General features: G+C 44.5%; 1 protein-coding gene across 4 annotated transcripts in view; it reads right to left on the reverse strand.

Moving 5' to 3' along the window:
- pard3 (par-3 family cell polarity regulator) overlaps positions 1-12,836 on the reverse strand; it is a 983,322-nt gene that overhangs the window by 95,796 nt on the left and 874,690 nt on the right. The window lies entirely within an intron of this gene.

Genomic DNA, 12,836 nt, shown 5'->3' on the forward strand with positions numbered 1-12,836 from the left:
TTTTAACAATTAAGATTCGGTGTTTATTTTGAAGGAAAATGAAGCCAATTTTCCTTACAATTGCACAGTTTCATTTAAAGAGCGAGTTAGCATGCACAGCGTGCCATGTCACAGCTGCTTTCCCTCATGGAGCGTGATACGCTGTGATTTGGACTTCTCAACAATAAGTAGGAGAAATTGTGACAGAGTCTTGAAAAGTTTTTCAACCTAAGCAGGCGAATTTTGAATGCCCCGCAGAAGGATACAGTCTACAGAACATTATCAGGCTAATTCCAAAGAAGCGGATTTATATCAAGTCCACACATGAGGTGGACACAAAATGCTGGAGTAACTCAGCGGGACAGTCAGCATCTCTGGAGAGAAGGAATGGGTGATGTTTCGGATCGAGACCCTTCCTCAGACCTGATGCTGCCTGTCGCGCTGAGTTACTCCCTCACTTTGTATCTATCTTCGATTTACACCGGCATAACTAAGAAAGCCCGCCAGCGGCTCTTTTTCCTGAGAAGACTGAAGAAGTTTGGCATGAACGCCAGCATCCTCACAAATGTCTACAGTTGCACCATCGAGAGTCTGCTGACTGGCTGCATCACAGTCTGGTACGGGAACTGTTCTGCCCACAGCCGCAAATCATTACAGACAGTGGTGAAGGCGGCACAGCACATCACTGGCAACTGTCTCCCGGCCATTCAGGACATTTTCCACCGGCGGTGCCTGCAGAAGGCACACAGCATCATCAAGGACCACAGCCACCCAGCACGCAGACTGTTCTCCTTGTTGCCGTCAGGCAGACGATACAGGAGCATGGCTGCACGTACCACCAGACTGACGAACAGTTTTTATCATCAGGCCATCAGGCTGCTGAACTCATAAACACATCATATATGTTGATTAGTTTATTTATTATTGTCTTTTACCTACCAATGTCACTTTTATCTTATCTTATTTTATCTTAATTTTATCCTTGTAATATCATTGCTGAGGTGACCCGTTGTCTTGTCAAAAACATTTCATTGTCCCGTTGACCCTGTGTTAACCTACATATGACAAATAAAACTGAACTGAACTGAACAGTTCCTTCCTGCACTAAACATAAGGTAACTAACCAAAGATAAGCGGGAAGAATGTTGTAATCAGTGAGTTGTAATGATTCAGAACACGATACCCAAAATGGTGGGGGACGCAGATTCAGCGATAACTCACAAAGGGAAATAGGATAAGTACTTTAAGGAGAAACATATTCAAGTCTACGTGGAAAGGATAAGGGAATAGAATTTTTTTTCTCCAAAAAGCCATTTACAGGCACAGTGGGTGAAACAACCTCTACATTACATGAATCTACAATTCTTATCAGGTGCGACTTGAATGGCGTGGCATTCAAAGTGGGCCGCGTGGCCACAAGCCCTAGGACCGCGGCCTGCCGAAAGGAGCTGTGGCCGAACTCGTCCCTGCTCTTCCCTGAAGAACTGAGGGGCCACCGGTGATGACGGACACAGGCCTGGTCGGTCGGGCCTTGTAATGGTGGTTGGGCCTTGCAGAAGTGGTTGGGCCCAGTAGAGGTGGTCAGGCCCAGTAGTGGTGGTCGGACTCAGTAGTGGTGATCGGGCCCTATTATGGCGATTGGGTCCTGTTGTAGTGATGGGGCCCTGTTGTGGTGATTGGGCCCTGTTCTAGTGATTGGGCCCTGTTCTAGTGATTGGGCCCTGTTCTGGTGATAGGGCCCTGTTGTGGTGATTGGGCCCTGTTCTAGTGATTGGGCCCTGTTCTGGTGATGGGGCCCTGTTCTGGTGATGGGGCCCTGTTGTGGTGATGGGGCCCTGTAGAGGAGATCGGACCCAGTAGAGGTGGTAGGACCCAGTAGAGGTGGTTGGGCCCTGTACAGGTTGTCGGGCCGAGGACAGACCGTTTGAGTCACAGCAGTCAGGCCAAGGACTGGCCATGGAGAGGAAGTTGTGCTGAAGAGGGGCTGTGGGGAGAGCAGGTCAGGCAGAGGAGAGGCGTGGAGTCAAGGTATTTGTGTAGGGGACGGTTGGGCCAAGGATGGGTCGTGAAGAGGCGGATGGGCCATTCCACTGAGAACAAAGGGGGACCCAGTCGGGCGAATAAGGGGGGGAGGAGGGGAGGGGAGGTCCAAAAACGATGAGGGGCCAACATGATTCTAATGAGTCCTTTGGTAACTTTAGCGGCGCCAGAGTGTATTTGTGCATTGTATGCAAAAACAAAGAATTTCACTGTACCCAGGTATACGCGACCAGAAAGTATCATTCACTAAAGTAACGGAACATACTCCACTGAAAGAACAGGGGTTTGAAATTGAGCCATTCTCAGGGTAAGAAGGAAAATATTCTGTCCTCTGATTACAAATTATGAGAATTTTGCGATGCAGAGTATTTTAGGCGCATGAAGAGGCTTTGAGATAGGCACATGGAAGTGCAGGGAATAGAGATATAAGATTCTTGTGAAGGCAGATGAGACCAGTTCAGTTAAGCATCATGTTTAAGAAGGAACTGCAGATGCTGGAAAATTGAAGGTAGACAAAAATGCTGGAGAAACTCAGCGGGTGAGACAGCATCTATGGAGCGAAGGAAATAGGCAACGTTTCGGGTCGAGACCCTTCTTCAGCCCAAGCATCATGTTTGGCACCAACATTGTGAGTCGAAGTTCCTGTGCTGTGCTTCTCCATGTTCTAAGTACCCTGCTATGGGGCAAGGGTGATATGGGATAATATCAACTTTAAGGACACACTGAATAAATATGTGAGGTAGATGATGATGAGATAACTCTATATATAAGTTTTGTTCCAGCAGAAGTAGTACTAAGGCTAATGTGGATTGAATGGAGTCATTGAGTGATACAGTGGGGAAACAGGCCCTTCGGCCCAACTTGCCCACACCCGTCAACTTGTCCCAGCTACACTAGTCCCACCTGCCTGCATTCGGTCCATATCCCTCCAAACCTGTACTATCCATGTACCTGTCTAATAACTGTTTCTTAAATGTTGGGATAGTCTCAGCCTCAACTACCTCTTCTGGCAGCTTGTTCCATATGCCCTCCACCCTTTGTGTGAAAACGTTATCCCTCAGATTCCTATCAAATCTTTTCCCCTTCACCTTAAACCTATGTCCTCTGGTCCTCGATTCCCCTACTCGGGGCAAGAGACTGTGTCAAGTCGTCAAGTCACATTTATTTATATAGCACATTTAAAAAACAACTCTCGTTGGCCAAAGTGCTTTACATTTGCTATAAGAATAGTATACACAAGCAAACTACATACACATATACATATAACCCTCGCTCAGAGGATGTCAGGAAAGGCTTGGGAGTACAGATAAGTTTTTAGTCTAGACTTAAAGGAGTCGATGGAGGGGGCAGTTCTGATGGGAAGAGGGATGCTGTTCCACAGTCTAGGAGCTGCAACCGCAAAGGCGCGGTCGCCCCTGAGCTTATGCCTAGACCGCGGGACATTCAGCAACCCCAAGTCGGCCAATCTGAGGGACCTGTGTGCATCTATCCGACCTATTCCTCTCATGATTTTATACCCTGCTTTCATATTGTGATTTCCCATGCTGGAAAAAGTCTGAAGCAGCATAAAACAATGATTATGTTGAACTAATGCAAAAATTCAATTTTCTCAAATTGTACGCCACTTCTGCGTCTTAAAAGCAGGAGAGAAAAATAAATAAAATATACCGATTTAGATTAAACCTTCAAACTCAAGGGAAACAAAATTCACTGATAACTTATTCACAATGTAGATAGACTTTCATGAGGCAACATATGCTTTCCTGTTTTTCTTCAAGAAATTATATGGATCAAATTGCAAATTTAACCAAGTTGTGTAAAGAAGAGACAACATCCCTAAATCAAATCCACATGCGCTTAGGAGGTGATGAGGTGATCGAAGTTTGTAAAATGTGTTCTGACCCCTGGAAATTGAATGGATTTACAAACAAAGTGAAGGAAATCTATCGCCCACTAATTCAGAGTTTCTTTGTGGTTATCTGTGGAAATTGAAACGATGTTGCGTAATACACATTTGCTATTCAAATTACAGGGCTGCCAACATTGGGTGAGAGTTGAGAGTGAGAAATTGTGAGGGAGCGCAGCGACCGAGGGGGGGGGTAGTGTGTGGGAGGAGGGTGTGGGAGGGTGTGGGAGGGGCCCACCACGGTAGGGAGCTTTTGCATTTTTCAGCTTGAAATTGTGCAATCTGGTGCATACCGTGGCGAGTCTTTCAACTTACACTTGAATGCAACATTTATGCTTTAAATTGGATTAGGTATGAATAAGGTTAGGCTAATTACATTCCTAATTACATTCCACAGTAGAGCCAGGCTCTGATCAACAGGTGCAGCACATGAACGACCTTAGTATATTCATGTATGAAAATCAGATTATAATTCATGCTGTTATGCATATATATATATAGAGAAACAAAAAAATAGAAACAAGGCAAGAGGAGTCAGACTTCCATCACGGTTCTGCACAAATAAATTAATCAACCTTACTCTTTGACTATAGAAACAAGACAAAAATAACACCACATATTCAACAAAGTATATGGTTCAATTAAATTAAGACATATACGTAAAACATATATATGGAAACAGACCCTTTGGCCCACCAAGTCCACACTGACCAGCAATCTACCATACACCAGTTCAATCCTACACGCCAAGGACAATTTACAGAAGCCAATTAACCTACAAACCTGCACTTCTTTCAGATGTGGGAAGAAACCGGAATATCCGGAGAAAACCCATATGATTATAGGAAGAATGTACAAATTCTGTACAGACAGCACCCATAGTCAGGATCAAATCTGGATCTGTGGTGCTGTAAGGCAGCAACTCTACCACTGCTCCACCGTGCCACCTCATTCTTTTTTTTTTCTGTAATATATTTATTATGGTGTCATATCAATAAAGATGAACACATGATTCTGATTTCTGCCCTTAGTTGGATAATACACATCTCCAGTCATGTGTTTTACATCTATATGGCTGGTTTTCAACTTCAGTCTGAAAGTCTTGACCCAAAACATTACCCATTCTTTCTTTCCAGAGATGCTGCCTGTCCCGCTGAGATATTCCAGCTTTTTGTATCTATCTTCAGTTTAATCCAGCAGTTCCTTCCTACACTCTTTGTTCAGTGAAACAGGTCCTATTCTCATAATATTATTCACCCCCACTAATTCTTTTCTTCACCTCCGTTGCTGCAGAGATTACAATCCCAGTTATCAAATCTTTCTTAAAGTGAAAATAAAATTCCAGCCCTGTCAACATATTCATAAATCGCCCCTGGATCCTCTACAGAGCAATTGCACCCTTTCTACAATGTGTCATAGTCTTACAGCATGGAAACAGGTCCTTCATCCCAACTTGTCCATGCAGGTCAACATGCCCCATCTAAACTAGTTCCATTTATCCGCATTTGGCCCATATCCCTTTAAACCTTTCCTGTCCACGTACCTGTCCAAATATCTTTTAAATCCTGTCATTTTTCTTGTCTACTTCACCTGGCAGCTCGTTCCACATACCCACCATCCTCTGCGTGAAAATGTTGTCCCTCAGGTTCCTATTAAATCGTTCCTCTCTCACTTTAAACCAGGGGTGTTAAACTCATTTTAGGTCATGGGCCGGATTGGACAAAATGCGATTTCATGCGGGCCGGATCAGTTGTACACGTGCGAACGCACCCTTTCCATTAATATATCATTTGAAATCGAACATTAGCAGACACAAATGTAGACCTAACTAAACAAATTGTAAATGTAGGCTACACAACTGCACCTAATTTTTTTAGCCGGCTTTCAGCAATCAAACTCAGACAATGAACACAGTTAGCCTCAAATTCTTTATTTAAGTGATTGAAGTGAGGGTGTGTGTGAAGGTGTGTGTGTTTGTGTGTGTCAGTGTGTGTGAGTGTGTGTGAGGGTGTGTGTCAGTGTGTGTGAGGGTGTGTGTGTGTGTGTCAGTGTGTGTGAGGGTGTGTGAGGGTGTGTGAGTGTGTGTCAGTGTGTGTGAGTGTGTGTGAGGGTGTGTGTCAGTGTGTGTGAGGGTGTGTGTCAGTGTGTGTGAGGGTGTGTGTCAGTGTGTGTGAGGGTGTGTGAGGGTGTGTGTTAGGGTGTGTGAGAGTGTGTGTCAGTGTGTGTGTCAGTGTGTGTTAGGGTGTGTGTCAGTGTGTGTGAGGGTGTGTGTGTGTGTGTCAGTGTGTGTGAGGGTGTGTGAGGGTGTGTGAGCGTGTGTCAGTGTGTGTGAGTGTGTGTGTCAGTGGGTGTGAGGGTGTGTGTCAGTGTGTGTGAGGGTGTGTGTCAGTGTGTGTGAGGGTGTGTGTGTGTGTGTCAGTGTGTGTGAGTGTGTGTGAGGGTGTGTGAGTGTGTGTCAGTGTGTGTGAGGGTGTGTGTTAGGGTGTGTGAGAGTGTGTGTCAGTGTGTGTGTCAGTGTGTGTTAGGGTGTGTGTCAGTGTGTGTGAGGGTGTGTGAGGGTGTGTGTTAGGGTGTGTGAGAGTGTGTGTCAGTGTGTGTGTCAGTGTGTGTTAGGGTGTGTGAGAGTGTGTGTCAGTGTGTGTCAGTGTGTGTGTCAGTGTGTGTGAGTGTGTGTGTCAGTGTGTGTGTCACTGTGTGTGAGAGTGTGTGTCAGTTTGTGTGTGAGTGTGTGTGAGTGTGTGTGTCAGTGTGTGTGTGTCAGTTTGTGTGTCAGTGTGTGTGTCAGTGTGTGTGTCAGTGTGTGTGTCAGTGTGTGTCAGTGTGTGTGAGAGTGTGTCAGCGTGTGTGAGAGTGTGTGTCAGTGTGTGTCAGTGTGTGTGAGAGTGTGTGTCAGAGTGTGTGTGAGTGCGTGTCAGTGTGTGTGAGAGTGTGTGTCAGAGTGTGTGTGAGAGTGTGTGTGTGAGTGTGTGTGAGAGTGTGTGTCAGTGTGTGTGTCAGTGTGTGTGAGAGTGTGTGTCAGTGTGTGTCAGTGTGTGTGTGAGAGTGTGTGTCAGTTTGTGTGAGAGTGTGTGTCAGTGTGTGTCAGTGTGTGTCAGTGTGTGTGTCAGTGTGTGTGTCAGTGTGTGTGTCAGTGTGTGTCAGTTTGTGTGAGAGTGTGTGTCAGTGTGTGTGTCAGTGTGTGTGAGAGTGTGTGTCAGTGTGTGTGTCAGTGTGTCAGTGTGTGTGTCAGTGTGTGTGTCAGTGTGTGTGAGAGTGTGTGTCAGTGTGTGAGAGTGTGTGTCAGTGTGTGTGTGTCAGTTTGTGTCAGTGTGTGTGAGAGTGTGTGTCAGTGTGTGTGAGAGTGTGTGGGAGTGTGTGTCAATGTGTGTGAGGGTGTGTGTGAGTGAGTGTGCCTGTATGTGTGAGGGTGTGTGAGAGAGTGTGTGCATGTATGTGTGAGGGTGTGTGAGAGAGTGTGTGAGAGAGTGTGCCAGGTTGTGTGTTAGTTGTGTGTGAGAGTGTGTGTCAGTGTGTGTGAGGGTGTGTGTGAGAGAGTGTGTGAGAGAGTGTGCCAGGTTGTGTGTTAGTTGTGTGTGAGAGTGTGTGGCAGTAAAACACCTGGAGAGAGTGGAAATTCGGAGACTTGGTGATGTCCAGGAGCGTCCCCCCCCCACACCCCGTCTCTTCCCCTGCCCACTCCCCCCAAAACCTTTTTTTTGGGCGTGAGAAATTCTGTGATCAGCGTGAGAATGTGTGAAATTTGTGAAATGCGTTAGTCTCACGCTCAATGCGTGAGAGTTGGCAGCCCTGAAATATATTTACTGAACAGCAGCAGGTTAGTTTAGTTTTACTTCAGTTTTAAATTAGTTTTAGTTTAGTTTTGAATAGATTAATTTATGGTCACCTGTACCAAGTTAAAGTGAAAAGTTTTTGTTGCGTGCTAAAGGGGCTGTCCCACTGCGGGGACCTAATTCGCGACTTTCGAAGAGATTGCCCTCGACTCATACTCGCACCATGGTCAACACGAGGTCCCAGGAGGACTTTGTAACTCTCCTTCATGCTCGAGAGTAGTCCCCGCGTACTTGAAGCCGCAGCTAGGTCGCGGCATTATTATCAGCTGAAAAATACTCGCGAGTAGAAAAAGGTCGCCCTGGAAAAAATCGATATTTTTTTTACTCGTAGGTTTAGTCGAGGTAGGTCATAGTAGGTCGTAATGCTATCATGGGTAATCGAACTTAGTCAAAAGTATAAACAAAAACGGTCAGTAAACCGGCCGGCAATGTTAAATGCCCGCTAAACTTTATTAAAAGTTGTCTGGCTTCTTAAAAGTGTCTCCACTCCTTCTTCCTCCCTTCTCCCCCTTTCTTTCCCCTTCTCTCCCCCTCTCCCCTTCTCCTCCCTCCCTCTCCAGCCGTCTTTTACCTTCCTCTTCATCGCGGGTGTGAATTTCAGACAGCGCTCCCCCGCTTTCCCTGGCCCCCGCCATTGCGATGTGTGTGTGTGTGTGTGTGTGTGTGTGTGTGTGAGTGTGTGTGTGTGTGTGTGTGTGTGTGTGTGTGTGTGTGTGTGTGTGTGTGTGTGTGTGTGTGTGTGTGTGTGTGTGTGTGTGTGTGTGTGCACAGACTGTCGATCCGGCTCAAGGTTTTTCAGACGAGTGCCCTCAAGCTTGAAGGTCGAAGACAGTCGCTGAAAAGTCGCGTTAGTGGGACAGGCCCTTAACCAGTCAGCAGAAAGATGATACACGATTACAATCGACCCATTTACAGTGTACAGACACAAGATAAGGGATTATGTTGATGTGTAGTCAGACTACAAACAACAGTTGATTCAAACAAAGATGAAATCCATCCTTGCTGATGCCTTGACCTCAGCATCTCTGCTGCCTGAGGCTGAACTGTGTGTATGGAGACAGTTCTCCAACAAACTTAACTTGTGCGAGAATCTTGTGTGGGAATCCTGCTCAATAAATAAAGTTATCTTTGATGGCTTAAACAAAACACTAGTTACTGGGGTTTCAAAACAACTTGCCAAAGGAACCACGTAACCTGACAGATGTTGAGGTCATGTTCTACAGCCCCAGCAGCTGAGAGAAAATTCAATATATCTCACTACTAAAGACATTATACCTTACAGAATACAAGTTCTTTAAAAAAAACATTACTCGGTACTGACAGCCAATTTGCTTCCTATATAGTCTTTTGTTTCCAAATAGTGCCAGATGGTTCAAGAGCTGGATTGGGCAACAATTTGAAAGAGGCACTGTTCTTTTTGGACCATGTAAATAGCACATTTAAGAACTCGTCACATGTGTTGGGAACAACCTGTTCTACGTTTATTTAAAAATAAAGATAACAGTTTGGGCTGATTACAAAACAGAGAGCAACATTTGCATTAAAACTCCTAATTTGAGGAAGGACATTCTTGCTATTGAGGGAGTGCAGCGTAGGTTTACAAGGTTAATTCCCGGGACGGCGGGACTGTCATATGCTCTGAGAATGGAGCAGCTGGGCTTGTACACTCTGGAGTTTAGAATGATGAGAGAGGATCTCATTGAAACATATAAGATTGTTAAGAGCTTGGACATGCTAGAGGCAGGAAACATGTTGGGGGAGTCCAGAACCAGGGGCCACAGTTTAAGAATAAGGAGTAAGCCATTTAGAACGGAGACGAGGAAACACTTTTTCTCACAGAGAGTGGTGAGTCTGTGGAATTCTCTGCCTCAGAGGGCGGTGGAGGCAGGTTCTCTGGATGCTTTCAAAAGAGAGCTAGATAGGGCTCTTAAAGATAGCGGAGACAGGGGATATGGGGAGAAGGCAGGAACGGGGTACTGATTGTGGATGATCAGCCATGATCACATTGAATGGCGGTGCTGGCTCGAAGGGCCAAATGGCCTACTCCTGCACCTATTGTCTAATGTCTATTGTCTATTGTAATATACACATCATACGCTGTAAAAACATCAGTACATATAACCTGGGATGTTTAGTTGAATTTTATTTTGGTTTAGTTTAGAAATATAGCGCGGAAACAGGCCCTTTGGCCCACTGAGTCCGCACCGTCCAGCGATCCCCGCATATTGGCACTTTCCTACACACTCTAGGAACTATTTACATTTATACCAAGCCAATTAAGTGACAAACCTGTACATCTTTGGAGTGTGGGAGGAAACTGGAGATCTTGGAGAAAACCCACGCAGGTCACGGGGGGAAGGTATAAACTCTGTACAGACATGCGCCTGGAGACAGGATCGAACCCATGTCTCTGGCGCTGTAAGGCAGCAACTCTACCGCCAAGCCCGTACTTAAAGTATTTTCAAACCATCTCTGGATGTTCAGTGAAATTAACTAGAGCTTGGGAAATTAAGAGATCTTTGTTTTAAAGTGGCAAAGATTCGGCTGTCTGCATGCTCTATTATGAAGCACAAAAGAATGATCATACTCTCATCCAGTGTAAAGCATTGAGTTTGACGAGCTTAGTCATGAGCGCTGAACTCCAACCAAACAATCTGGCAACCTTTCGCACTACAGTCACAGCATCAATTCAAGTAAGAACCACTGCGTTGTGTACAGCGGGCAATTATTAGCTGAGTCGTTAGTTACTGGATTTTGAGGGTAAAAAAAATGTGAATGATTATTTTCCCCTCAATTTCCTAAAAATCTGCAGGATTTTTTTCCCGCTAAAAATCCCCAGGAATGTTCCCAGTTTTCAGCAGAAGCAACGGAACTGTTTCAGGCAAGATTTACAGGAAAATGCGTTAATTTCTCTCTCCATTGGGAATTGGAAGCACAGCATTACTTTGAGTGGGATGCTATTTTCCCAACATACGATTTAAGCAAATTATATGAATGAACATAAATTATTTATAGACCATCCGACCTGCTAGAGAGAATGAATTGATGTATTTAGTAATTAAAGTAATTGATGAATTCACTAATTAGACCAAGTAGTTAGGAGCTTCTTTTTTTTAAACATTTTCTAAAGCGGCAATGAAAATATTGGTTAATCTAATAGCCTGATTGGTTTCTGTGACAGCTTGAAATGCCTTCTGTGAAGTTCTACCAGGGCAATGACACTTGCAAAGATTAAATAGCTCTATCTTTTCAACCAAAATGGTTCTATCAATAAATACTAGCCACAAAGACATGGTTTTTGTGACCTAGTTCATCATGGATAGTCACTGCATTCAGTGCTGCAGCACAAAGGGTGGGTCATAAACCATTTTATTATCCTGTCTACACCCTCATTGATTTTAATCAGGGAATGCCAGAGGGGTGTGTTTCAAATAATATCAAAACGGGCAGATGGACAGAGAGGAGAGAAAAGGAGTAAAATGAAGCCACGGTGACAAACTGACTTTGATGATCGAGAAGATTAGAAAATGGGGAACATCTAAACCAAATTAGTTTCCGTTGAACATAAACAGACGAGTCAAGTCACTGAGTACACCTCCAATTTGTCGAGGTGGGAACTGCAGATGCTGGTTTAAACTGAAGACAGGCACAAAATGCTGGAGTAACTCAGCGGGACAGGCAGCATCTCTGAAGGGAAGGAATGGGTGACGTTTCCGCAGACTGTCCAAGTCGTCAATATGGCTCGTGCACAAAATGGAGAAAGAAATAACTGGAAATATTCAATGCTCAAATGATGGTGATTTGGTGAAATCAGGAAGTGCTGTGGAACCAAAAAAATAAAAGGTTTCCCCTAACCGTGAGAATATGTGATGATGACAAGTTGGTATCTGGGCCTGAGAGGTAAATCAAAAATTCCCCAAACTTTCAGGAATTGATAGCTTATTGCAATGGTGTCACCTCACAAGACAGAATATAAATGTGTGTATATTCTAAAAAGTAGAATGTGTTTTAGTCCTTGCATTTCATTCTTCAATCGAAACTGCTGAACATGAATTGGAAAAGCCCTGACTCTCAGTCTGAAAAAGGGTCTCGAACCGAAAAGTCACAGAGATGCTGTCTGACCCGCTGAGTTACGCCAGGTTTTTGAGTCTATCTTTGGAAAAGCTGATAAGGGTTTGTCTACCCTGTGGTATATTTCTATACATTACACGTCATTGCAAAAGGATCGCGGCGGCCAATGTGGAGAAAACGGCAGCAAATTCATGAGCTGTAGATCATATTTAGCCAAGCTACATGGTTGCCAAGTGAACAAAGGTATGTATAGCAGATGAAGTTTAAACTGAAGATAGACACAAAATGCTGAAGTAACTCAGCGGGACAGGCAGCATCTCTGGAGAGATGGAATGGGTGGCATTTTGGATCGAGATCCTTCTTCAGACTGAGAGTCAGGGGAGAGGCAGACTGGAGAAATGAAATGGGTAAGGTGTGAAAACAACAGATCAAAGCAGACGATGGTCAAGGAAACGAGGAAACACTCCCCCCCATCAGTCTGAAGAAGGGTTTCGGCCCGAAACGTCGCCTATTTCCTTCGCTCCATAGATGCTGCTGCACCCGCTGAGTTTCTCCAGCAATTTTGTGTACCGTCAAGGAAACATAGATTGGTTCATTGTTAGCTGAGGGAAAGGTGACAACAAGGCATTCAGACAGTAAAATTAATCAGGAGGACAGTAAAACTAGTCGGAGAACTAGGGTGGGGCAGGGACGGAGAGAGAGGAAAAGCAAGGGTTACTTGAAGTTAGAGAAATCACATTTCATACTGCTTGGTTGTATGCTGCCCAAGCGCAATATGAGGTGTTGTTATTTCAATTTGCGTTGGGCTTCACTCTGAGTAGCAATGTTACAAAATTTTGAGATTTTAAAAATCAAGTCTGTAATTTATCCCATCAGATAAAGCATAAAAATAAGTTTAATTTGACATCTAATTCACTTTCATATCTCAAGTATTTAAAAAGTTATGGCCATTTTCATACTCGGAAATGAGCATCTTGTTCCCTATTGATTTTCTATGGACATAACAAAAA

The sequence above is a fragment of the Amblyraja radiata genome, chromosome 2 (genome assembly GCF_010909765.2).
Source record: "Amblyraja radiata isolate CabotCenter1 chromosome 2, sAmbRad1.1.pri, whole genome shotgun sequence".
Classification (NCBI taxonomy): domain Eukaryota; kingdom Metazoa; phylum Chordata; class Chondrichthyes; order Rajiformes; family Rajidae; genus Amblyraja; species Amblyraja radiata.